This window comes from Terrapene carolina, unplaced genomic scaffold (genome assembly GCF_002925995.2).
Source record: "Terrapene carolina triunguis isolate 2854851 unplaced genomic scaffold, T_m_triunguis-2.0 Scaffold96, whole genome shotgun sequence".
NCBI classification, from domain to species: Eukaryota; Metazoa; Chordata; order Testudines; family Emydidae; genus Terrapene; species Terrapene triunguis.
Window position 1 is genome coordinate 32,405,626 of NW_020664447.1, and position 27,052 is coordinate 32,432,677.

A 27,052-nucleotide genomic window follows, 5' to 3' on the forward strand; every position below is an offset into this window, starting at 1 on the left:
TGTATTTAACAGAATAAAGTAACATGACTTCAGTTTGAGGAACTGTAAACAATACATTAGGAATAAAGATAAAGCAAACAGCCCTGCTAAACAACCAAAACTTTAAAAAAATTATAATTGTTAACTGCATATTTCAATAGCAAACTCTCTCTCACACACTCACACTCTTCATACTAATGAAAAGACTCACCACTCTGAAGGGGCTGAGATATTTATTTCACTTAATGATTGTTCAAGTAAGGATTTTGAGCCCAAATGTAAATGAATTAGCCCATATCACATTCCTGATTCCTAACTCAGCTTATTTCTCCTTTGTCAAAGTGTCATTCTTTGATGGAATTGATCCTCTTTAGTGCTGGAGAGAATTATTTTTCTTTTCTTAAGAAGAAACCAATGGAATCTTGCCAGGGAAAGAGATACTAGAAAGCTATATGCTCAGGACAATGATTTGCTATCAGTACATTGAAGTGTCTTTAAAAAAAGTTTAAAACCTCTGCATAGATTTGGTCATTTTCCTGATATTGGCACAATTGATGCATTGTCAAGGTTTGATTCTTGAAAGCACTTACCCTTGGAATATTTAAATAACCATTTTGTAGCAAAAAGAAATTTGGGTCAGTACAATGAATAAAATATTCCTTGGCTGAGATAGTGTTAAGTTTTCAGGCAGTGATGATGAACCCAAGAGGCAGTGAACCACTCTTGTTAAATTTAAATGGTAATAGGAGCATTGTTCACTATAAGAGCAACAAGATTCAGGTGGGACATTTATGTCTGCAGTCAAGCAGCCTTGGGGTGTAAGCTCGGCTAGATCATACCACAAGCTGAATAAGATCAGGCAGGGGTCAGTTCTTGGAGAAAAGCTGAGGATGCTGCAGAAAGTGCCAAAACAAGCAGCACCCTCTCCCTGAATTAATTCCTTACCACAGTGTTAGAACACACTCCGCTGATCTAGGTATTCATCATTTCAGACATGATAGATTTGGATGGATAACTTGTGGTCTATGGCTGGGCCAGGGTCTGAGTGACTAGAGAAAGCTCAGGGGAGTCTAAATTTAAAAATATAATCCGTCTGTGGGTATGCAGTTTTGGGTATGTTTCAGGAGTTATGGTTTGACCCAAATAATACAAGCGTGGCAAATGTTGCTGGCTGTATTGCTTCCATGTAGCACTTCAGAGAGTAAACTTCAAAGCACAAAACAAATATACAAATCAACAAATGTAGCTTTTATATTTCCTGGGGGGGGCCTCTAAGGGTACGTCTTCACTACCCGCCGTATCAGCGGGTAGCAATCGATTTATCCGGGATCGATATATCGCGTCACATTAAGACGCGATATATCGATCCCCAAACGCTCTCACCGTCGACTCCGGAACTCCACCAGAGCGAGCGGCGGTAGCGCAGTCGATGGGGGAGCCACAGCCTTCGATCCTGCACTGTGTGGACCCCAGGTAATTCGATCTTAGATACTTTGACTTCAGCTACGCTATTCGCATAGCTGAAGTTGAGTATCTTAGATCGATTCCCCCCCCCAGTGTAGACCAGCCCTAAGAGACCAAAAGAGGAGTCAAAGGTGCAGCTAGCCCTGTGCCTGTGACAAACCCATTTCTGTATTATCATCAGCAGAGCATTTGACCTGCAGCTGTATGTTCCTGAAAGCATTTTTGCATTTGTATTTCTTTGCAATTTATGCTGAAAAACACTCTTAAAAATCGTTGTTTTATTGAAAGCGAGAGACCACTTGGGCTGGACACCTCTGCATTTTGTTGCATATGCACAATGTGCTTACATATTTACTGCAGATAAGCCTGGTTTCTGTCATTTGTTTCCTATTGTAGTCTGTCTTTGGACCTGATCAGAGCCTACAGACGTCAATAGAAAAACTCCCACTGACCTCAGTGGGCTTTGCATCAAGCCCATTATGCCTAGGTATGCAGTTTAGATGTGATGTACATGGCAGGTCTTCCCCCTGCTTGTTAGTGCTTTCATTTGGATAACAGTTTTCAGTATCCTTGCAAATATTCACTGTCCTTTGCAATGTCAAGGTCTTGTCTAGCAATAACCTTCTTTGACCTAATTATCAGTTACACTACAAATACTTGTCTCTAATTACTCCATCTGTTAACTGTTCAAATTCACGTGTAATAAAGCTAAGTCCTAGATATGTAAAATAAGGGTCAATCATCTCACCTGGCTGCTGATTTCCTGTAAAGAAAATGTGCTGTTTCCAAGTGGCATTCTTGTGTGCATCACAGTAGTCTTGAATTTTTAAAATAACTTTAGGTAAAGCTTTCAAAAGTGCCTAAGTGATTTAGGAGCCTAAGTACTATTTTTCAAATGTGACTTGACATTTGGAAGCCCATGTCTCATGGGGGTGGAAATCAGTGAAAGTTATAGTCCCAAATCATGTTTGAAAAATGGACTTAGGCACTTTTGAAAATTTTGCCCTTTGTCTGGTAGTATACAATACCTGTCATGCTCCCACTGGAACTTATTGTAGATCTGCAGTCCCCCTGGGCCTGCCACATATACCAGTGTGATGGATTTCACTCTCTCCAGCTTCTCTACCACCTGTCTCCAGGAATATTAGGAATTTTTGTAACTCCCTCCTCCAGTTCTTTGCATGGCTTCATTTCAGATTGAAGGGATTTAGGATGCACCTCTTGTTCCATTTTTGTGAAAGATTTAGTTTACCTCCAACACCATGTAAGAAATGTCTAACATGAAGGAATGGTATCATAAAACAGAAATTTTGTTTCCTGGCTCCAGTACATGACCTGGTGCAAAATTCCAAAGGCACCTCCCCCAGGCACATGTCAGAAATTATTATCTACTGACTTCAGGGATTACTAGTATACCACCTTCCACTAGAGATGTCAAAATAACTGAATATTCAGTTTGTGTGCAGGTCCAAAAAATGGAAACAAATTACTTTTGGTTTCATAGATTCATAGATTCTAGGACTGGAAGGGACCTCGAGAGGTCATCGAGTCCAGTCCCCTGCCCTCATGGCAGGACCAAATACTGTCTAGACCATCCCTGATAGACATTTATCTAACCTACTCTTAAATATCTCCAGAGATGGAGATTCCACAACCTCCCTAGGCAATTTATTCCTGACAGTTAGGAACTTTTTCCTAATGTCCACCCTAAACCTCCCTTGCTGCAGTTTAAGCCCATTGCTTCTTGTTCTATCCGTAGAGGCTAAGATGAACAAGTTTTCTCCCTCCTCCTTATGACACCCTTTTAGATACCTGAAAACTGCTATCATGTCCCCTCTCAGTCTTCTCTTTTCCAAACTAAACAAACCCAATTCTTTCAGCCTTCGTTCATAGGTCATGTTCTCAAGACCTTTAATCATTCTTGTTGCTCTTCTCTGGACCCTCTCCAATTTCTCCACATCTTTCTTGAAATGTGGTGCCCAGAGCTGGACACAATACTCCAGTTGAGGCCTAACCAGCGCAGAGTAGAGCGGAAGAATGACTTCTCGTGTCTTGCTCACAACACACCTGTTAATACATCCCAGAATCATGTTTGCTTTTTTTGCAACAGCATCACACTGTTGACTCATATTTAGCTTGTGGTCCACTATAAACCCTAGATCCCTTTCTGCCGTACTCCTTCCTAGACAGTCTCTTCCCATTCTGTATGTGTGAAACTGACTTTTCCTTCCTAAGTGGAGCACTTTGCATTTGTCTTTGTTAAACTTCATCCTGTTTACCTCAGACCATTTCTCCAATTTGTCCAGATCATTTTGAATTATGACCCTGTCCTTCAAAGCAGTTGCAATCCCTCCCAGTTTGGTATCATCTGCAAACTTAATAAGCTTACTTTCTATGCCAATATCTAAGTTGTTAATGAAGATATTGAACAGAGCTGGTCCCAAAACAGACCCCTGCGGAACCCCACTTGTTATGCCTTTCCAGCAGGACTGGGAACCATTAATAACAACTCTCTGAGTACGGTTATCCAGCCAGTTATGCACCCACCTTATAGTAGCCCCATCTAAATTGTATTTGCCTAGTTTATCGATAAGAATATCATGCGAGACCGTATCAAATGCCTTACTAAAGTCTAGGTATACCACATCCACAGCTTCTCCCTTATCCACAAGACTCGTTATCCTATCAAAGAAAGCTATCAGATTGGTTGACACGATTTGTTCTTTACAAATCCATGCTGGCTATTCCCTATCACCTTACCACCTTCCAAATGTTTGCAGATGATTTCCTTAATTACTTTCTCCATTATCTTCCCTGGCACAGAAGTTAAACTAACTGGTCTGTAGTTTCCTGGGTTGTTTTTATTTCCCTTTTTATAGATGGGCACTATATTTGCCCTTTTCCAGTCTTCTGGAATCTCTCCCGTCTCCCATGATTTTCCAAAAATAATAGCTAGAGGCTCAGATACCTCCTCTATTAGCTCCTTGAGTATTCTTGGGTCAGCCAGAAACAATTCAAAAATGTTGGTGAACTGAAATGTCAAAGTGTTGTTTCATGTCGACCAAAACATTGACGTTGATCCAAAATTAAACGTTGATTAAAGATTTTAAACATTTTTTTAAAATGTAAATACAACTGAGGGAAAATTCCAAAACAAAAAAAGTCAAAAGATTTTGTTTCAGAAATGCTGAAACAAACTGTTTTGACATTTTCAATTTTTTTTCCTCTCCAACTAAAACAATTAGCCAAAATCAACCTGAACTAACTAATTGTTTCGGTCGACCGAAATCTACATTTTTTGGCCAAAAAAAATAAAAAAAGGCTTTGAATGAAAAATTTCACCCAGTTGTTCTTCCAGGAGCTTGAAGCATTGTTTTTGCTTGGTGTTTCCAAAAGTTATAAGGAAGGCAGCTAAATTTTAGTTGCAGTAAATGCTTGTTGATTGTTCATTTTGTGAATGAGTTCTATAAATTTCCCCAGTCTGGGTAAGCCAGCAAGAACCATGGGAGCAAGCTCTATTACTACACTACTAACTGTTCCTCCAGGTCAGCACACATTGCACTCAGTACTGCAACAAAGCTCAGTAAGAGAGGACATGATGGAGCTTGTTGGTTCAATAAAAGATATTACCTCACCCACCTTGTCTCTAGATTCAGAAAGGAAGTTGCGTGAGAAAGAAAGAACAGCCTCCCTTCCACTCATATGTTTGTCCCATCCTCCTGTTATGTCTTCTCTTTTATACGCTAACCTCTTTTGGTCAGGCACTATTATTTGCTATATGTTTGCACAATGTCTAGCACTGGGGGCCCGACAAGATCGAGATGCCTATGCATTAATTCAATATACATTCTAAATAAACAATAATGGGAAGATATACTGCAACAAAGAATGACAAACTGATATAAAGAATGATCAGACACAGATGTTATTGATACAGCTGTGTTTGAGAGGAACTCCATCTTTTTTTACATGCCCTGACTAACTTCCCTCATCTGCTCCAGGCATGCCCCACTAATAGATGGGGGAACATGTCATATAGTGGTTGGAGCAGGATCCTGGGAGTAATGACTCCTGGGTTTTAGTTTCGGTTCTTCCACTGAGTTGGGTAAATCACTTCACTCGCACATGCCTCAGTCTCTCTCTTTATATAACAGATACGCTCAAATTGTAAGTACACAGTGGTATACACATACCTCACAAGGTTTTCTATGACCCTTAACTAAAATTAGGGCCAGACTAGGGTAACCCTGGTGAGAGGGAGATAAGCGCATGAAAAATTCCACCCCCACCTCCCAGTCTTGTGTGGCCATGGAAAAGCCACCAACAATAACAGTCCTGTCATTCTGGGGAGCACAGGAACTGCTTGCTCCCTGCTATCCCCATGTAGAAAATCTTATTAAAGGGGGAAGGCACCATGACCTTGCCCCTCTCTATACCAGGAGAAGCCATCCCAATGGAAAAACATCATACCACCATGCCCATGTGCACTGAGCAACCACAAGAGAGATTGTGCCTGCATAAGGCACAGTCCCTCCCACTGCTTCCCCTTGGGTTGTTCAGGCCCTACCCAGGGCTGTGGCATAGATGCTACAACCTAGCCGTTCATGTTGAGGCATCGCTTTGAGACCCTATAAATGTGCAAATCATTTTTACCAATATGGTCTCTTATGTGGGTTAACCCTCCAGGGCAGCACTAATTGTGGGGGGGCAGAGGTTGGCTGAACTGTTAGAAGTGCCATCCTTTGGAATAGCCATTACACCACACTTCCTTTGGTTCTGCTTTGGTGTCTATTCTATACTGAAGCTAAAACTTCCATGGCACTTTTCAGAAAGAACATGGTAGCTGTCACCGGGTGCCCTGCATGTTGAGCGGGGCTGCCCCTGTTGGCCCAATGCGGGGTAGGTACAGGGCCGGTGCAAGGAAGTTTCGGGACGCGAAACTTCCACCTTGCACCCACCGCCCGCCCTGTGGCAGCTCCCCGCCCCACCCTCAGGCACCCCCGCACGGCAACTTCCCACCCCCGCCCTGAGGCACGCGCCCCCACAGCAGCTCCTTCCCCCGGGGAGCCGTGCGGCAGCTCCCCACCCCAGCTCACCTCTGCTCCGCCTCCTCCCCGAGCACGCCACCCCTGCTCTAATTCTCCTCCCCTCCCAGGCTTGCAGCGCCAAACAGCTGATTGGCGCTGCAAGCCTGGGAGGTGGGAGAAGTGGAGCGGCGACTGCGCACTCGGGGAGGAGGCGTAGGAACGCTGTAAAAAAAAATTGGGGGCACCGCTTTTGGCGCCCCCAAATCTTGGCGCCCTAGGCAACCGCCTAGTTTACCTAAATGGTAGCACCGGCCCTGGGTAGGTACACCCCATCACACAATCATTGGGACTCCCTATGGGATCAGGCAATTGTGATAAAGAGGGATCAGGACCCCTGGCAGGGCTGAGTGAACTTTCAGTCCATAACCCCTGCGTGGGACAGAGCACAACAGTCTATGGCCCCTGAGCCTCCTGGCTAGGGCAGTCAATAGCAGTTGGGGCTCTGACCCCCTGGGCAGGGCAGAACAAACAATCAGTCTGTGGCTGTAGCCCCCAGTAGCCACACCTAGTGGCTGATGTGGTGGGGGGTAGGGGAACCCTGGCCCAGCCTACTCCACCAGGTTCTGATCCAGGGCCCCATGAAACCAGGAAATTCCCAGTTAAGGGTTTAAGTATCAGCTTTTAATACATTCCCTGGGTCACTTCCTACCACAAGGCACATCTCAGGCACCTCCTCAACTGGCAGCATCTCAGTGTCCCAGTCAGTCTTCGCAATTGCCTGATTGTCCTCAGTCTTGTTCCATGCTTCCCACCTCTTGGGGAGTTGCAGGTGTCTCTGTAGGAGCCTGCCGCACATGTCCTTCCTCTTCCTCAGCCAGCTCAGACTGAGCTGGGTTGCTTCCTTTTATCTGTCCCTTCCACCTGGAGCATGCGCAGCAGAGGTCAGGGGTCATGGCCAGGCCCTGTTGGCCCAGTGTGGGGTAGGTACACCTATCATAGTAGCCTCCCTGTTTTGGTCAGCACTTCCTCTCTCATTAGTACAGGTTCAATGCCATGTGTCAGATACTGCTGGTCATATCACTGCTATGGGGAAGACTTTAGGAAAACATTCAGCAACAGTTTGATTCCATTTTAACAGATATTGAAAAGCTGCAGCCTGGACTGTGTGTTTCATGGACTGATATTTCATGCACTGACATTTCTTCTCCTACATCTTTCTGTTTTTTCTGAAGACCTTGAGGTGAGTGTACGATGTGAGCAGTATATTTTCTCTGGAAGAGGAGTGAGAGAAAACTGCAACAAATCCATATAGTCGGGAGGAAAGAGTCTGTGTGGTGTTGTGCTATTTATAAAAAACTAAGAGCTGTCAATCCTCATTCATCAGGGCATTTGCTGATTGCAAGTCAGGGTCCAAAAGTCATTTCTCTCATGGGATATTATTTCAGTTAGGTGCATTATGCAATTTCTTCCTCTAAAGCATTTGATATTGGCCACTGTCAGAGATATGAGAACAGATTAAATGGGCCATTGGTCTGTGCTACTGTGGCAATTCCTATGTGTGAGATTGTCAGGAAATAATAAGACCTTGCACTTACATTTTATAGGAGCCTTCCATTCAAGGACCTCAAAGCACTTTGGAGACATTACCGAAGTAATTCTCACCACCTCCATAATGGGTAGGACAGCATTATTATTATCCTCATTTAACAAATAGGAAAGCTGATGCATAGGGAGGTTAAATGACTTGCTCATGATCACATAGGAAGGGTAACTGAGACAAACTAACCCAGATCTACTGGCTCCCAGTCCTTGATTTATCCACAAGCCTATCCTTCCCCAGATGAATACCACAGTGCACTTTCCTAGAGCTCGTAGACAGGGGAATGTACGTGAAAAGTGGAGAAAATTATTGCCCTGCAGAAATAGTTATACTTGTTTCACTACTGAACTATGTGCAGAATACATTTTCACAAAAGGGGTCTTTAAATCCTGGGGTGTGGTGGGGGGGGGGAGCTGTGACAGCTCCCATCTATCCACAATGCAGTTTCTGCCACTGCAGAAAAGATTCTTTTCTGCACCTTTATCTCCAGCTAGTCTTTCTAGCCACCATTTATTTGTTATAAAACCCTCACCCTATCTTTTCCCTACCTATCTGGTGTTCAGGCCTCACCTCTCTAATCTCCTTTCTAGACTATGTAAGGGCATTACACAAACACCTGCATTCCCCCAGCCCCCAAAAAGTATAGCTCTCCCCTAATGTTCTATGAATGGATGAGGCAGCCTGAGGCAGGAGAATACTGAGGGCCCAGAGAGAGAAGAAAGGATTAATGATTGTTTTATATCCATCTTTGTTTAAACTACAAGTCAAAGATTTCTTTCCAGCAGCCAGAAGAGGTAATTGTCAGGAAGTCACTCACTGGAATATTTACTAATACTGCCACCTGCTTTGACGCAGGACCCACTGGGACCATAGAAGAAGTTTCATACTGCAAAAATACTAGGTTTAGAGCTTTGGTGTCATCCAAGAGTTTGTTATAACTTTACTCCAACTTTCCAAACATTTAGGGTCTTCAAAGTGGGGCTGGAAGGAAACTCAGATAATCAAGCTTTCTCCATAGAGAGTCGCAGTGTTTACTACCGCTGTTTGGATTGGTAATGTCATGAAAACATCTTATCACCCATTATTTGTCATTCATGATTCTAGTTCCAAATGGGACAAGAAATGCAGAACAGTGGCAAACAACAAGAGAACATAATGACAAAAGTTAACTGTAAAAAGAGATCCAGGGCTTCAGGGTTCATTTCATGCTTGGATTTGAGGGGGTGTCCTTATTTTATCCAAAAGAATTTTCCCCACCAATCACTAAAATATATATACATATATCTTCCAGACAATGCAAGGGAGGTCCCTTTGTTATTCAATGATTTCCACAGCATTTTGGGTTATGTTAGTTCTCCCCATTGTGAAGTGAGCCAAGAAAATAAATATAGTCATATAATAGAAGCCAAATAAAATGGTTTGCCATGTGGTGTCCAATAATTAACTAATAAGATTCCCTGAAATAAGCAAATCTAACTTGTTTTTATGACTACATTAAAATGTGAATCTTAAGCAAAACAAGAACATAAATCTTACCAGAAGATGCTACCATAAAAATCAAACTGGATTCTAAGTAGAGACAAGGCTTTATTGATGGCCATAAAACTTTCTCCCATGCCAGCGGAAGAAATTATGATAATAAAATCAGCTCCAGTTTAATGACTTGGTAAATGAACAGAACATTTGTGTGGAGTCATGCAGGATTCCTACAGTCCATCCCATCATCTCCCCCTCCCCATCTTCAAAATCAAAAATGTTCTATCTAAATGCCCTACTTGAAATTTTTTACCTTGGGGGCCACCCTGCCTCCTCTCCCACCAATGTATCCTTTCTAGAAGAGTAAGATCTGATGTGTTATGGGATAAGTGAATATCCTGCAGATCTTACTCATGTGAATAGTCCCACTGACTTCAGGGAGACTCCACAGGAGCGTAAGGGCTGCATGTTTAGTCCTTCAGGGAACAGATGGTATGTAGCATATGAAAACAGGTCCATTCACGGAATGGAACAGTGAGGATAAAAATAAATATTAAACAGCTGCTTCATTCACTGTGCCCCCATCAAACCTGTGTACTGTATAAGAGAGGCTTCCTGTGGGGAAAAATTAGTATGTGATTGTCATGGGTTGGATCACAGAAATCCCCTTGGGAAGTGCCAACTGATGTGCCAAGACTATCTCTGCCCCCGCTTTCCCTGCCAGCTTGGGACTCCAGTACCCTGTCTTGTTGAGCCAGACACGCCAGTCTGCTTCAACACCGACCCAGGGTCTGAACCATGTGCCCCAAAGCTGCAGATTTAACTGAAAGCAGCTAACAGAAGTGTTCCTGTCTTTAACACTCAGATGCCCAACTTCCAGTGGGGTCCAACCCCCCAAATAAATCTGTTTTACCCTGTATAAAGCTTATACAGGGTAAACTCATAAATTGTTCGCCCTCTATAACACTGATAGAGAGATATGCACAGCTGTTTCCCCCCACCCAGGTATTAATACATACTCTGGGTTAATAAATAAGTAAAAAGTGATTTTATTAAATACAGAAAGTAGGATTTAAGTGGTTCCAAGTAGTAACAGACAGAACAAAGTGAATTACCAAGTAAAATAAAATAAAACAAAACATGCAAATCTAAGCCTAATACAGTAATAAAATTGAATACAGATAAAATCTCACCCTCAGAGATGTTTCAATAAGTTTCTTTCACAGACTGGACGCCTTCCTAGTCTGGGCACAATCCTTTCCCCTGGTACAGCCCTTGTTCCAGCTCAGGTGGTAGCTAGGGGATTTCTCATGATGGTTGCCCCCTTTGTTCTGTTCCACCCACTTATATATATTTTGCATAAGGCGGGAATCCTTTGTCCCCCTCTGGGTTCCCACCCTTCCTTTTCAATGGAAAAGCACCAGGTTAAAGATGGATTCCAGTGCAGGTGACATGATCACATGTCACTGTAAGACTTCATTACCCACTTGCCAGCATAAATGTATACAGGTAGACTTACAAGTAAAACAGAGCCATCTATAGTCAATTGTCCTGGTTAAAGGGAGCCATCAAGATTCCAAACCATCATTAATGGCCCACACGTTGCATAATTACAATAGGCCCTCAGCGTTATATTTCATATTTCTAGTTTCAGATACAAGAGTGATACATTTATACAAATAGGATGACCACACTCAGTAGATTATAAGCTTTGTAATGATACCTTACAAGAGACCTTTTGCATGAAGCATATTTTAGTTACATTATATTCACACTCATTAGCATGCTTTCATAAAATCATATAGAGTGCAATGTCACAGTGATCATATATGGAAAACTGTATCATAATGTGGGAGTCAGGCTCCCCTGGATAAAATGGAAAAGTATTGGGGCAATGCCTCCAACTCTTCCCCAACACTCTGACTTTCAGGAAGTTACCACTATTCTAGACACTAGCTCTGGGCCTTGCTCTTGCACAGGGTTCCAATGGAAAGGCTTTTCCCTCTCTTTCTCTCCCTGATGCACCTGGGTAGGGCTGGCCATGATGTAAAGTACCCTCTGAATGTAAGAAATTATTCTAATTCGTTCCTTTACCTTTTGTATAGGACTTTTGTGAATGTACACAGAGTATATATATATATATGGCCTTGTTATAGGATCCCACTCCAGAGCGAGCCTCATGAACACAGAGGCCTCTCAGCAGCTGGTGCCTCCTTGTGGCTGAATGTGGGATTGCTTGGTCTCTCCTATGGTTGCCTTCTCCTGTTGATCACCTCTGGCTGAGTCTTCTGTGGCCTAGCCCTCCAGCCAAGTCACTTAAAAGTTCAATCCCCTTTCAAGATATTCAAGTCCAGCTGTAACTGGTCAGGTCCCCAGCTGGCCTCTTCAAAGTCCTTTTGCCTAGTTCCATCCTGGACTAGCAGAAAAGGCCGTAGAAATTAACAAAAGTCATATTCTTCTTTCCAAAGCAGCGGGTCACATGGCTTCTCTCTGGGTCCCTCAGTAGAGCTCAAAACTACAACACAATCAAACACTACTGAAGCATCTTCTGCCCCACTCCAAACTTGAGCCTCTCATCCCTCTTGGGCTTCTCTTCAGCTCCTTGTTCCTTGTGCAACACTGGCTCTAAGATTGCATTCCAGGGGCCTACCACAGGAGTTGCTCCATGCCTGTGACTCAGCTCACTGACTGCTCGCCTCCGCACACAGCACCAAATTGCTGGGCTCTCTCTCTTTTTAAGTCCTACATCCAGCACAACTGTGGCAGGGTAGGGCTGATTAAACAGGGTTGGCCAGCCCTGGGCTTCCTGGTCCTTAAAGTTGTATTTATTCTATTAATCCTGTGTAAGAGAGCAGGAGTCAAGCCAACCTTGCCTGAGGGCACAGCAATCTACTGCACAATATTTTCTCTTGTACTAAGCTTCAGCAGATCTCAACCTGTAGGTGTAGTTGTCTAGTATGGGTTCAGGAAGTCAAAAACCTTTCTGACATTCACTCTCTGGTCAATTATTGAAATGGAGTTGCTTAGCTACTTGCAACCAGGTCTTCCCAACAGACCCCTGCATCAGCTTCTTTATCTCCTCTTTAGACCCCCTACTGGAAGCAATGCAAAGGATTCTGTTAGAAAATGCTACATGAGAATACTTGTTCATACCACACATAAACAACATATGGAACTCACTGCCATGAATTATTGAGGTAAGAACTTCACGGGACTCAAAAATGACTAAATTTTATGAGAATAATAAGAATATCATCCTCACTTAAAATAAAGTGGATAAATTTCAAGGGATATCAATCCTCATGTTTCAGGATGTAAAGAAACATCTCTCTCTCTCCATCCCCACCACCACCACCAAAAAAAAGTTTAAAAGCCTGGAAATTCAAAGTTAGATTTTCTAAAATTAATACCTAAAAAAACATTGAAACTCTGGAGAAGCACAGTTAAACACACCCAGAAACTTTACCCTGGCCATGTACCACCCAGCATAGTCTTCATACCTTCTTTGTAAGAGAGTTTTACACAAAAGAATTGCCAGAGTTTGAATGAGTATTAATTTATTTTGAAAGACATTTTCAAATGTTACTGTCTACGTCAAAAAAGATGACAGAAACTTCAAGCTCTTATTGGTGCTTTCGAGGCAACTGTGAGCAATTTCATAGGTATTTATGGTATTGATCCTGTACAACCATGTGTGTTACTAGTCAGGACAGTGCTCGAAAATTCTCATGTGGCCTTCACTCATTTGGAAAATATTGCATAAAATGAGTCAGGACTGATGTAACCTGAGTTCACCAATAGATGCAAATTTGTGCACTGTGTATTTCCCTTTGGACTTAATCACCATTGTAAATAAAATCTCTCTTACTTTTCAAAAGAAAAGTCTCTTGTTGTTTGAGGCATTGGAAAAGTTAGAAATTGTTACTGGAGCTCACAGCAGTGAAAGACAATTCTAGCTCATATGCCTAAAAACCTATTCTACGAGACAGAGTAAAAGTCACTGGGCCTATAGAGGCAAAGCTACACAAAAAGCAGATCAATATGCTTCAAGCTGCCATTGAAATATGGATGCCCAGATTCAACGGGCTACAGCAACCATCATTCAATAGAATTTGTACTTAAATTTTAAATAAATTATTGCATTTTTGGTTCTGACTCACAACCCCAGACTGGTGAGGACAGTTGCATTTTAACTTTTAATACTGATGATGTAACTACATAGAAATCCAAGTGAGAAACAACAGAGAGTCCTGTGGCACCTTTAAGACTAACAGATGTATTGGAGCATAAGCTTTCGTGGGTGAATGCCCACTTTGTCGGATGCATGTAATGGAAATTTCCAGGGGCAGGTATAAATATGCTGGCAATAATCAGTCTGGAGATAACGAGGTTAGTTCAATCAGGGAGGGTGAGGTCCTCTGCTAGCAGTTGAAGTGTGAACACCAAGGGAGGAGAAACTGCTTCTGTAGTTGGCTAGCCATTCACAGTCTTTGTTTAATCCTGATCTGATGGTGTCAAATTTGCAAATGAACTGAAGCGCAGCAGTTTCTCTTTGGAGTCTTGTCCTGAAGTTTTTTTGCTGTAAGATGGCTACCTTTACATCTGCTATTGTGTGGCCAGGGAGGTTGAAGTGTTCTCCTACAGGTTTTTGTATATTGCCTGTATAGCAGACTTGTGTCCATTTATCCTTTTACGTAGTGACTGTCCAGTTTGGCCAATGTACATAGCAGAGGGGCATTGCTGGCACATGATGGCATATATAACATTGGTGGACATGCAGGTGAATGAACCGGTGATGTTGTAACTGATCTGGTTAGGTCCTGTGATGGTGTTGTTGGTGTAGATATGTGGGCAGAGTTGGCATCGAGGTTTGTTGCATGGATTGGTTCCTGAGTTAGAGTTGTTATGGTGTGGTGTGTGGTTGCTGGTGAGAATATGCTTAAGGTTGGCAGGTTGTCTGTGGGCGAGGACTGGCCTGCCTCCCAAGGTCTGTGAAAGCGAGGGATCATTGTCCAGGATGGGTTGTAGATCGCTGATGATGCGTTGGAGAGGTTTAAGCTGAGGACTGTAGGTGATGGCCAATGGAGTTCTGTTGGTTTCTTTCTTGGGCTTGTCTTGTAGCAGGAGGCTTCTGGGTACATGTCTGGCTCTGTTGATTTGTTTCCTTATTTCCTTGTGTGGGTATCGTAGTTTTGAGAATGCTTGGTGAAGATCTTGTAGGTGTTGGTCTCTGTCTGAGGTGTTGGAGCAGATGCGGTTGTACCTCAGTGCTTGGCTGTAGACGATGGATCGTGTGGTGTGTCTGGGGTGGAAGCTGGAGGCATGAAGGTAGGCATAGCGGTCGGTGGGTTTTCGGTATAGGGTGCTGTTAACGTGGCCATCACTTATTTGTACTGTGGTGTCTAGGAAATGGACCTCCTGTGTAGTTTGGTCCAGGCTGAGGTTGATGGTGAGGTGGAAGCTGTTGAAATTGTGGTGGAATTCTTCCAGAGTCTCCTTCCCATGGGTCCAGATGATGAAGATGTCGTCAATGTAGCGTAGGTAGAGGAGGGGTGTGAGTGGACAAGAGCTGAGGAAGCGTTGTTCCAGGTCAGCCATAAAAATGTTGGCGTATTGTGGGGCCATGCGGGTGCCCATGGCGGAGCCACTGGTCTGGAGGTATATATTGTCACCAAATTTGAAATAGTTGTGCGTGAGGATAAAGTCAGAGCTCAGCAACAAGTTGTGCTGTGTCATCATCAGGGATACTGTTCCTGACAGCTTGTATTCCATCTGTGTGTGGAATGTTTGTGTAGAGAGCCTCCACATCCATGGTGGCTAGGATGGTGTTTTCTGGGAGATCATCAATGCATTGTAGTTTTCTCAGGAAATCAGTGGTGTCATGGAGATAGCTGGGAGTGCTGGTGGCATAGGGTCTGGGCAGAGAGTCTACATATCCGGATAGTCCTTCAGTGAGAGTGCCAATTCCAGAGATGATGGGGCGTCCAGGATTTCCAGGTTTGTGGATCTTGGGTAGTAGATAGAATAGCTCCGGTCGGGGCTCCAAGGGTATGTTGAATTGTTCCTGTGTTAGTGTAGGGAGTGTTCTGAGTAGATGGTGCAGTTTCTTAGTATATTCCTCAGTGAGATCTGAGGAAAGTGGCCTGTAGAATTTGGTATTGGAGAGCTGTCTGGCAGCCTCCGTCTGGTAGTCAGACCTGTTCATGATGACAACAGCACCTCCTTTATCAGCCTCTTTGATTATAATGTCAGGGTTGTTTCTGAGGCTGTGGATGGCATTGCGTTCTGCACGACTTAGGTTATGAGGCAGGCGATGTTGTTTTTCCACAATTTCTGCCTGTGCACGTCGGCGGAAGCATTCTATGTATAGGTCCAGACTGTCATTTCGACCCTCAGGAGGAGTCCATGTGGAGTTCTTCTTCCTGTGTTGTTGGTGGGAGGGTATCTGTGTATCAGTGCATTGTTCAGTGTTATCTTGAAAGTATTCTTTGAGTCGGAGGTGGTGAAAGTAGGCTTCCAGATCACCACAGAACTGTATCATGTTCGTTGGGGTGCTGGGGCAAAAAGAGAGTCCCCGAGATAGGACAGACTCTTCTGCTGGGTTGAGTGTGTAGCTGGATAAATTGACGATATTGCTGGGTGAGTTAGGGGTACCACTGTTGTGGCCCCATGTGGCAGGTAGGAGTTTAGTGAGAAACAGACTCGCCAAACAAGAAAATGAAAACAAAAAACACTGGTACCATTGCCTCTAACAGAACAAGCAAAATACAGAGAAATGACTTTAGACAATTGCAGCAGCAATAATATTTCATTTTAATTTACTGAGAGAGTAAGGCTGCAGCTTACAAACTACCACTGGGCTTTCTTGTCAGACTGCAAAATTTTGAGTCTTAGCTACCAGTGGCCAAGTGAACAGATTTTTTTCATAGCCTGAAAAATGTTAATAACAAATAGCATACAGCAGGGTTTTATGAAATGATAGTGTAGCTTGACTGGCTGTGTTACTTAAATGCCTTATAACAAACCATTATACCAACATCATGTCAGGAGCGTATAAAATGTAAAGAAAATGGAGCATCTGAATGTCCCAAGAGTGCTTAGATAATTAGAAAATAGAGCTGAGATAGTGAAAAACAAACCTAAAACTAAAGTGGAGAGCAATTATCAGTAAAGAATTACTAATCAAACATACAGTGGAAATCTCAATGTTATGAGTTAAAATAAATGAAAAATAATATATTAGAGGAGTATGATGCAGTGTTTGATTATATTTGATGCATTAAAGACACACACCACTTTGTTTAAAGGCTGAGATTCCCTGGTTTATCAGTCCACCTAGGAAACATCTATTCCCAATAAGTGACTGGGTTCTTCTTGAAGTAACATGCATTGAGTGTTAGATAAAAAGAAAGTCAGTGAACCAACTATCTGGGCCAATCCAACGACTATATTTAATCAGCCCATTCATGATTATATATAACAGGTCCATTGACACAATCATGATGATAGCAGAAAAATGTTTAAAACTCTAAAAATATGCCTTTGGTCCAAAATAATTTAGTAAAATGAGCTTTCAATTCCCAACTAAGGAATAAGATAAATACAGAACTAAACACATCAACATGGAGGACTCATCAAGTACTTTTTTTACTAAATAATGCTGGCTGAGGAAAGTTCCAGGCATTCTACATTTAGTTGCCCATAGGCAGGTATTGCTTCCTTCATTTAATTTTTGACATATCTAATGGACCAGATGTGTTCTGTAAGATCACTGCAGAAATTTTAGAAGTGATAAATTAATGGTATTACTACTTATAAGTTTATGTCTTGGTCCTGAATGTGATATTTGACTAAGGAAGAATCTATATACACCTCTACCCTGACATAACGCTGTCCTCGGGAGCCAAAAAATCTTACCGCATTATAGGTGAAACCGCGTTATATCGAACTTGCTTTGATCCACCGGAGCGCACAGCCCCGCCCCCCCGGAGTGCTGCTTTACCACGTTATATCCGAATTCATGTTATATCAGGTCGTGTTATATCGGGGTAGAGGTGTATTGCATGAAAACAATTTGGTATTGCTGTAGCCTGGTGAACATAATACAGGGAAGAATCATAGCAATTTAAAATATTGGAGAGCTGTATTAACTGAAAAAAGGTATTAAACTAGTTAACAGAAGAAGCCAACCCCCTCACCCCCCACCACAAAAAAAAAAAAAAACCAGGAATGGGAGAATAATGTGAATGCTCTTTCCCAAATCCTCAACACAAACAACCATTATCAATAAATAATCTTTACCTTTAGAACAAAATGAGTCAGCCAGTACATTTTGCCAATGTTATTCTGGTAACTACTAAGGACTTAATGGCTCTTTAGGCTGTTTCAGCTGACACTACAAACATTTCAATGCTTGCTGTATTTAGGAGGAAGTCAGCTTATATACAGTCAAAGGGCCAGCTCCTACATAGGGCTGCTCAACGCATTTCATGCCAAAGCTGTGCTTGGCCCTGCTTCCTGTGTCTGCTCCTTTTCCCAGCCAGCCGAAGCCTAGTCCTGCTCCTGCCCAAGTTACACTTGTGCCCCCTCCAGTTTCTGCCCTTCTCCACTCTTGACACCGTGGCTCTGACCCCTGGCTCTGCTTTCTGACCACATCTCTGGCTCACCCATTGGCTCGGACCCTTGACTCTGCTCTTGACTACGCCCCCAGGTGTCCCATGGCTCTGATTCTTGACTCTGGCTCACCTCCACTCTGCTCTCATCTCCAGAGTTGGTCATTCCCCCCCCTCCCAGCTCTGACCATTAGGCATGACCACCCACATCCCGGTTGTGATCCTGACAGCAGTGGGCTCCCTGAGAGGCTGAAAGAAGGGGAAAGAGCTCTTATCTTGTGGCAAAAATCTGATTTTCAAGCAGCCAATACTTTGTTCAAGGGTCCTAAGTGCACTTGGTTCCCCTCCCATGGGAACTTCACTGCAGGAAACGGTGCAGAGGACACCATGGTAAAAGACAATGGAGCCTGAGGACATTTCTGTGAGAGCATTGCAGAGGACCTTGTGGCAAGAGATGATTTAGAAAACAGTAGAACTGAGTGGACTCTGATAAGACCCACCTCCCCACTGCCTTAATACAGCTGAATCACTAACCTGGGTTAGGTGGTGGCACCACCAGGTGGGACAAGGCATGTAACTCCCTCCTTTGGTACTGGAGATAGATCCACAGCAAGACCCTTGGGTAACTGCTACTTGCTGATCCAAACTGTGAGTGGGGTTTGGTGGATGGGAACAGTCACAGGACTATAAAATGTGGGACATTCTCCACAGTGGCTGGGAAGGGACTTAGAATGGCTACTGCCAAAGTTATTGGAAGGGAGGTCTTTTACTCTTTATTTGCATACATATTTTGTTGCTGTGTTTTTCCAAGTTTATCACTGTGTTCCCTTTTCTTGTTTGTACTGTGTCTCAGAATGCTTTGTGATTGGGGGCAGTTCTGCCTGCTAATGGCACCCGGGGGGGGGGAGGGGAGGAGGGGCAGGTTTCCTAGGTTTCTGAGTGGGGGCTTAAGCTGATTTAGTTATTTGTCAAGAGGCACTGTAGATATAGTGAACCTGGGCCTTTTTGAAGCCATTAACCACCTGACAGAATGGTTAAAAATAATTAGTTGTCACATTTGTTTCTTTTAAAGCAATGTTCTGCAAGTTAGTGTAACTGCTCCCTCTAGTAGTGCATTGAAGCTCTACTGGCTGTGTCATTCTAATGCTAAAAATGGCTCTTTCCTGAATAGAACACAAGGGAATATATTTTACAGTGAAATAATTTACAATAGGATGAAGTGCTGGATTTATTCCAGACATTACTGTAAGTGGAAAATGTAACAGACACAGAGACATCTTCACTATTCAGAACAGCAAAAAGAGATGAATGACTGCCTCTTCCCAGCAGTAAGAAACAGAGCTGGGAGAGAAAGGAAGTGGCAGGAAAAGGAACAAGAGTGGTAACCTCTGGCAGCCACAGCTATGGTGGGGCATCTATCTCTCGTGGCAAAATGAGAGAACCTCAGGGGGAGAACGGGTTTCCCTGGGGAGGCCCAGCTGGTCAGGACAAACAAAGGACAAGAACAGAGTGGGAAACTGAGAAGTATCCTATCCAATTTGGAATGGTAAGATATTCCATTTTGCCTAGACCAACAATCCCACCTTACCCCTCACATCACTATTCAGCAGATGAAGCTCTAATATCATTCATAGGATCTCCAGAGGCTAAATTTAAAGTGCTGAATATCTTATTTGTGCAGCATTTACTCATGGCTATTTCTAGGTTATCCAAGAGCCTGTACTAACAGTTTATGGACCTGGAGATTCCTGTATCATATAAGTGAGTGAGATAGGAGATCATTAAAGAGAGGTGAAGTACAGTGAAGAAGGAAGTGTTTTTAAACAATAAAAACAGATGAGCATAGCCTAGAACCAATTTGTTTTTGTCAGAGCCACAAAATTAGATATTGCTAGTCAATTCTATTAAATATCTTTTAAAGATCTTAGTATTGGAGAAGTGTGGCTCATGTACATTCAAGGAACTTAGACGTTACAAGGAACCTAGGTATTACCCTTATTTGCCATCAGTACCATTGTGTCTATATTGTGTGAATTCCACATGAATTGGGCAAATACTTTCTTGCCTAATATTTTCTTGTCTCTGTGCTTACAGAATCTTCACACTGTGGAATGAATTAGATAGTGTTGTTTGTTCAACAGGCCAGAATGAGAGCTAAGCTGACAGCCCATGTCACAAGTGGAGTTCATACTGGAATTATTAAAGAGAGAGACAGGTCCAAAGGGTAAATTTAAGAGATTATGGGTTTTGAGAGAGGTGAAGAAATACAGATCTCTACATATTGAAGCAAAGTAAGAAATGGAGTGACAGCAAACTACTTGGAGAAGAGCATCAAGGGCAGAAATGGATTTTGGTTTTGTAGGGCCCTGTGTGGAGTAATATGTGCAGATCCTTCTAACATCTGTGACTTAGACAATTATCCCCAACCCCTTCACATATGACACCTTCTACCTCCCTGTGCTGTCCTCACAAGCTGTACCACCAACCCCTTGCCTATGTAAGGCACCCTGGCAACCCATCTACTCATTCCAGGAAGCCAGAAGTAAAGTCGAAGTGTGACTTTGCAAAGAGGGAGCGTGGAGGGAAGTTAGGGAATTCATTCTTTGTCATGGCCAACGGTATTAGAATCAGCCAAGACTGGATGGGAAATTGGCAATGATCTTCTGACTGTCAGATCAGGGGTGGTGGGTCTTTGTGTGTGGCATACAGGACCTGGTAAAGTGGGACCTTATATAGCCACAAACTGGTAGGTCCACAACTTTAAGGCTAGACCTTATAAAGAACAGACATGTAGGTATGTGTCCACATCAGTACAATGCATTATCTCTCTTGCAAAGTTTCAGTGAGTGTCTTGTTCATTTTTTTTTCTATATGCCTGTGTTTGCTCTTTATTAAAAAAAAACAAAACTGGAGAATTCCAAATAGTGGAAAGATGAAATATGGTGAAATCAGTATTTGCTCACACTACTTTTGGAGTGCCTTGAGCTTGATGTTTCCTGATCACAAGAACATGACAAAATATAAGACACACTTCATATTTAGTTTGGAAAAGCCAATATTCTCATACTGTAATAGAATTACCTGTAGAATTAAAATATTACAAGGAAAGACACAAGGAAGAAAGGAGAGCAGCAGAATACGGACCCTGGACTTCAGAAAAGCAGACTTTGACTCCCTCAGGGAACAGATGGGCAGGATCCCCTGGGAGAATAACATGAAGGGCAAAGGGGTCCAGGAGAGCTGGCTGTATTTTAAAGAATCCTTATTGCGGTTGCAGGAACAAACCATCCCGATGTGTAAAAAGAATAGTAAATATGTCAGGCGATCAGCTTGGCTTAACAGTGAAATCCTTGTTGACCTTAAATGCAAAAAAGAAGCTTACAAGAAGTGGAAGATTGGACAAATGACCAGGGAGGAGTATAAAAATATCACTCAGGCATGCAAGAGTGAAATCAGGAAGGCCAAATCGCACTTGGAGTTGCAGCTAGCAAGAGATGTTAAGAGTAACAAGAAGGGTTTCTTCAGGTATGTTAGCAACAAGAAGAAAGTCGAGGAAAGTGTGGGTCCCTTACTGAATGAGGGAGGCAACCTAGTGACAGAGGATGTGGAAAAAGCTAATGTACTCAATGCTTTTTTTGCCTCTGTCTTCACAAACAAGTTCAGTTCCCAGACTGCTGGACTGGGAAGCACAGTATGGGGAGGAGGTGACCAGCCCTCCGTGGAGAAAGAAGTGGTTCGGGACTATTTAGAAAAGTCCTGCACTTAGGACGGAAGAATCCTATGCACTGCTACAGACTAGGGACAGAATGGCTAGGTAGCAGTTCTGCAGAAAAGGACCTAGAGGTCACAGTGGACGAGAAGCTGGATATGAGTCAACAGTGTGCTCTTGTTGCCAAGAAGGCTAACGGCATTTTGTGCTGTATAAGTAGGGGCATTGCCAGCAGATCGAGGGACGTGATCATTCCCCTCTATTCGACATTGGTGAGGCCTCATCTGGAATACAGTGTCCAGTTTTGGGCCCCACACTACAAGAAGGATGTGGAAATATTGGAAAGAGTCCAGCGGAGGGCAACAAAAATGATTAGGGGTCTGGAGCACAAGACTTATGAGGAGAGGCTGAGGGAACTGGGATTGTTTCGTCTGCAGAAGAGAAGAATGAGGGGGGATTTGATAGCTGCTTTCAACTACCTGAAAGGGGGTTCCAAAGAGGATGGAGCTCGGCTGTTCTCAGTGATGGCAGATGACAGAACAAGGAGCAATGGTCTCAAGTTGCAGTGGGGGAGGTCTAGGTTGGATATTAGGAAACACTATTTCACTAGGAGGGTGGTGAAGCACTGGAATGCGTTACCTAGGGAGGTGGTGGAATCTCCTTCCTTGGAGGTTTTTAAGGCCCGGCTTGACAAAGCCCTGGCTGCGGTGATTTAGTTGGGAATTGGTCCTGCTTTGAGCAGGGGGTTGGACTAGATGACCTCCTGAGGTCTCTTCCAACCCTGATATTCTATGATTCTATGATTCTATGACACATGTTTAGAATTTTAACAGTGGCTAATCATATAATAGGGCTGTGGATAACTGGATAAATCTACTTTGGCAGTGTAATAAAATAAAAGTTACAAGCGATCTAGAGATGGACACACCACTGTATGTCAAGATACACATATCAAGATACATTGATGGAAAGCTGAACTATAATTAGTTACTGTGAACGGCTGCACCAACCCCGAACTGTGAGGCAAGCGCTAAAGAGCTGCTCTGGACGTAGAAAACCACGCCGCTTGCCTCTAGGGTGACCAGATGTCTCGATTTTATAGGGACAGTCCCAATTTTTGGATCTTTTTCTTACATAGGCTCCTATTACCACCCACCCCCATCCCGATTTTTCACATTTGCTGTCTGGTCACCCTACTTGCCTCTCCTGGGAATGCTCCTAGTGGAGGGAGCAGCCCAGGGGGATTTTGGACCTCATCCAGGACACCAGGGAAGAGCAAGAGTCCCGAGCCATAGGCTCAGTGCCATATATGCTGCTATTACAAGAGCAACAAAAGGAAGGGGCTCGCTAAGAGAACCTGTTGAAAGCCCAGTACGCACAGGAGCACACTTACAACCAGGGGGCCTGACTGCGAACATTCAAACCAGGTGACAGGGTATTACTGTTTCTCCCGTCGTCTGAATCGAAGCTCTTGGCACAGTGGCAAGGCCCATTTGAGGTGGTCAAGAAGATAGGACGAGGAAGAGGAAGGTGATCAGGAACAGTCAACATGGATTCACCAAAGGCAAGTCATGCCTGACCGACCTGATTGCCTTCTATGATGAGATAACTGCCTCCGTGGATATGGGGAAAGTGGTGGATGTGATATATCTTGACTTTAGCAAAGCTTTTGATACGGTCTCCCACAGTATTCTTGCCAGCAAGTTAAAGAAATATGGATTGAATGAATGGACTATAAGGTGGATAGAAAGCTGTCTAGGTTGTTGGACTCAATGGGTAGTGATCAACAGATCGATGTCTAGTTGGCAGCCAGTATCAAGCGGAGTGCCCCAGGGATCAGTCCTGGGGCTGGTTTTGTGCAACATCTTTATTAATGATCTGGATGATGGGATGAATTGCACCTTCAGCAAGTTCACAGATGACACTAAGTTTGGGGGAGAGGTAGCTATTCTCGAGGGTAGGGATAGGGTCCAGACTGACCTAGACAAATTCAAGGATTGGGCCAAAATAAATCTGATGAGGTTCAACAAGGACAAGTGCAGAGTCTTGCACTTAGGAAGGAAGAATCGCATGCACCTCTACAGGCTGGGGACCGACTGGCTAAGCAGCAGTTCTGCAGAAAAGGACCTAGGGATTACAGTGGATGAGAAGCTGGATATGAGTCAGGAATGTGCCCTTGTTGCCAAGAAAGCCAACAGCTTATTGGGCTGTATTAGTAGGAGCATTGCCAGCAGATCAAGGGAAGTGATTATTCCCCTTTATTCGGCACTGGTGAGGCCACACCTGGAGTATTCTGTCCGGTTTTGATCCCCCCACTACAGAAGGGATGTGGACAAATTGGAGAGAGTCCAGCGGAGGGCAATGAAAATGATTAGGGGGCTGGGGCACATGACTTATGAGGAGAGGATGAGAGAACTGGGGTTATTTAGTCTGCAGAAGAGAAGAGTGAGGGGGGATTTGATAGCAGCCTTCAACTACCTGAAGGGAGGGGAGGGGGTTCCAAAGAGGATGGAGCTAGGCTGTTCTCAGTGGTGGCAGATGACAGAACAAGAAGCAATGGTCTCAAGTTGCAGTGGGGGAGGTCTAGGTTGAATATTAGGAAACAGTATTTCATTAGGAGGGTGGTGAAGTACTGAATGGGTTACCTAGGGAGGTGGTGGAATCTCCATCCTTAGAGGTTTTTATGGCCTGGCTTGACAAAGCCCTGGCTGGGATGATTTAGTTGGTGTTGGTCCTGCTTTGAGCAGGGATTGGACTAGATGACCTCCTGAGGTCTCTTCCAACCCTGATATTCTATCATTCTATGAACCATGAACTACAAAATCCAGCACTTGCGGAGATGGAAAGAGACACAGATCTATCACATCAACTTCCTAAAGCCCTGGAGAGATTGTTGATAGCACTATACTCCCCAAGAACCAGAACTAGCACCTCAGGCATTGGCCCTCCCAGACCCAACCCCTGCACCAATGGGGATGGAGCTTAGCACAGAACAGTAGGTCCAACTGATCCAATTGGCTCATGGCACTTTCTGCCAGATGAATATTAACTTTAGTGTTCTGGGAAAATTCCAGTTTGGTTAATTACTAGGGCTGAGTCATTAATTGTGGGCGGGGCTTGCCTTTGTCTGACATATCAGGTATTGGCCATTGCTAGAGCCAAGAAATCAGGTAAGATGAAACAATGGCCTGATCTGACATGACTGCTCCTATATAAGATTGGCATGGGAAGCCATCAGCTAGCAGCACAGCAGTCCACTGATCAGCAGAGTCGTCACAAGGCACTTGGCAGGACTTTTTGCAGGGAAGCTGTAGGAACAGGGAGCCAGGGAAGAAGGAAGTTAGAGGACAGAGATGTTCAAATCTTAAAATGATTATCAGAATGTATTACCTGTGAAATTGCTCCATTAGAAAAGACAGTGTCTATACGTTTGTTTTTCCACTTCAATTGAAATTGACATTTGCCTATTATTGGAAGTGAGAAAATTGCAGCTCAGATGGTTCCTAAACTCATATTTGTTCCATATTGTTACATTTGTAACAATGACTGCTCTGACACATTTGTGCATAAAGTACATGATGACATTTTCTCCTGGATTTCAGTCACCTTTAAAAGAAATCAGAAATAGGGGACCTACTATATACTTTTTGTACTTGTCTGGAAAGAATATAAGGGGAAAGGCTCTGCACTGATTCTTTGGGTAAGTGAAAAGTTTGTCTTTGCATCTGTCTGCATCACTGTGACAATGCTAGTGGATATTTCCCTCAGGGATAATTCCAAAAATAAGAGTGAGGTACTGGGGCTGCTAAGCCCTGAACTGCTGGAGGCCTGTGTGTATATTCTGTTGAATTTTAGGTTATTCTTGTATTCATATTTTATTTATCAAGGCCTAAAAACCAATTCAGGTTTCAGGCTACCATCAAAGATCTTTCTCCTACCAGACCATACCCACTAAACCCTACATTCACTGCACAGTGATTACTTGTGACAAAACATCAAAAACAATGCAAAATAACATATAAAACCAGTGAAAGGAACCCCCTCCCCGCAGGGTTTGTAGTCTGGAGAAGAATCCTAACACATGGATACTTATGCAAACTTGTGGAAGTTCTCACCCGAACTGTGATATACAACCTCCCTCCTCCCCCACAATAGGAGTCTTTGGCTTCCAGTATCTGACGTCTTCTTGAGGCGAGGATCATTCAGTGTGACTGGGTATCGTCAGGAGGCTTACTCCCTCTGTGTCACCTTCACCAAAATGCATGGCAAGCCTGCTTCCCTAATGTCTTCAGGATCATCATCACCTTTCCCTCCCTCTCTCTCTCCCTCCCTTCCCCACACCTAGATTTCCCCTTTTCTCTTCCCCCATCAGAGGGTTTGGTGTGTGTGTGTTGGTGGGACAAGGGGGGAGGCTGACATGACCCCACTATAAGGTTGTAGCAGTGAGACCTAGTGCTCTGCTAGCATGGGAGGGGTTGTCAGCAGCCTCCCTACCGCCATAAACAGGAACACTTGTTCCAATGACATGTGTGGTTGTGCGTGACCAATGTTCCTTCTGCCTCTTTTGTATGTGTGTAATAAATTACTGCCAGAGTTCAAAGCTAAAACCGACAAAGGTGATCTCTCCCACTCCCAGCCCCACTCCTGCTTGCTCTATTCCTTCCCTCATTCTCTCTAGCCCTTCATTCAGTGATGATGGAAGGGTTGAATTAATCTGAAAACTGGGAGGCTGATATTGGCAGTGTTGAATTGATTTTATGATGGGTGTCTAAATTGATTTGATAAGGACGAAGACTGAATTGGTTATATGGGGCTGAATTGCTCATGGGATTTAGAGGAATAACTGATTTTTTTTTCTGATGGGAAAGAAATGGTTGAATGATAAAGCAGAATTGCTGAAGATAGAAACAGTGAGATTTTTCATGGGTGTCAACTGCAGGAATGAAAAACTGTCCAAAATGTAAACATTCAGCTGATTGTTAATTGTTTCCTTTTTATACTGTGTATGGTGGATGTAGATGGATCTCTTATGGATGTGGATACCCTTTAGGGCAGGGGTGGGCAAACTACGGCCCGCAGGCCGGATCCAGCCCCTCAGGGCTTTGGATCCGGCCCGCGGGATTGCCCACCGTGGTGCCGTGGGTCCTGCGCCGCTCTCAGAAGCAGCTGGCACCATGTCCCTGTG